The 1,074-nt window shown below is 44.6% G+C and overlaps 1 long non-coding RNA gene across 1 annotated transcript in view; it reads right to left on the reverse strand.

Moving 5' to 3' along the window:
- Positions 1-405, reverse strand: part of LOC115307822 — a 1,063-nt gene extending 658 nt beyond the window's left edge. The window contains exon 1 of the long non-coding RNA XR_003916186.1: positions 110-405. This is a non-coding gene — a long non-coding RNA (uncharacterized LOC115307822). The remainder of the gene's footprint in view (positions 1-109) is intronic.
- Positions 406-1,074: the final 669 nt, after the last annotated feature.

Genomic DNA, 1,074 nt, shown 5'->3' on the forward strand with positions numbered 1-1,074 from the left:
CCCTAGTCCCTCCCTTTCTTCTAGCAAATTCTACCCCTACCTTATATAAGCCCTAACCCACCTCCCTAAAGGAGCCATTTTTTACACCCTCATCCCAAGAGTGGCAAACCTGTTATTCCCACAGAGACCGCGTCCGTGGTCCACATGAAGATTTTTTGAAGATCCAGCAGATCCACTTGTAGGTTTAGCAGTGGCTGGGGGAAAATTGACAAGATTCCTGGTGTTACTTTTACAGCAGACAGGGCAAAATAAGGCAAGGACATGACAGGCAACACAAGAGACTGCAATCCAGGCAGAGACTTTAAAATTTCCAAGGGAACATAACAACAGAAGGGCTAGGTGCAAAGGAAGAAACCCATTTTTCCACAGTTGCTTATCCGTCAACAGCATTTCTAAAGCAAGTGGAAGACATTCCGGGGGCTACACACTGAACATCTTCAGGCAATCCACAAACGATTCCTGTGCTAAACAGCCCCCTGTAGACCTCTTCAACCTGAAGTCTCTGCTGTCCTTTTATGTCCAAACCAGTGATTTATTGGCACACTACTACTACTACAGAGCACCAGGCACTGCAAAGCAGTAACTCYGGAGGAAGGAATTCCCATGGAACAGGTGCATTTCCTCTTTGGACACCTGGCCTCAAATTCTACAGCATGTTTTATGCTACGTACGGCAAGCACTGAACTGATATTTGCCAAAAAAATACTGAATAATCTTTTCCTAAAGACAGATTATCTTTTGTCACTGATCTTCTTGCTTATTCCAAAAAGACTGCACCACCTAAGCTACCAAGACAAGCCATGAATCACAGAATAGTAGCAAAAATCAGGAACCAACAGCAAAGAACGGGTATGGTGGGGTTTAGTGCTGAATGCCATCGGTGTACATGGGAGGGGAAGTGATGGCTGAAGCTTATACTTATCTCTTGGCTGCTTTGCTGTTTGTGCTTGAGATGAACTCCAGTGAAGGGCAACTTCAGCTTAAGCCAAGGGTTTCTTTGCGCTTGGTTTTTTCCAGGCAAGTGCATAACATTGTACGCAACATTTTGGTAAGCAGGAAGTTTTCACATTCAAG

The sequence above is a fragment of the Manacus vitellinus genome, unplaced genomic scaffold (assembly GCF_001715985.3).
Source record: "Manacus vitellinus isolate BGI_N305 unplaced genomic scaffold, ASM171598v3 scaffold_5_pilon, whole genome shotgun sequence".
NCBI lineage: Eukaryota > Metazoa > Chordata > Aves > Passeriformes > Pipridae > Manacus > Manacus vitellinus.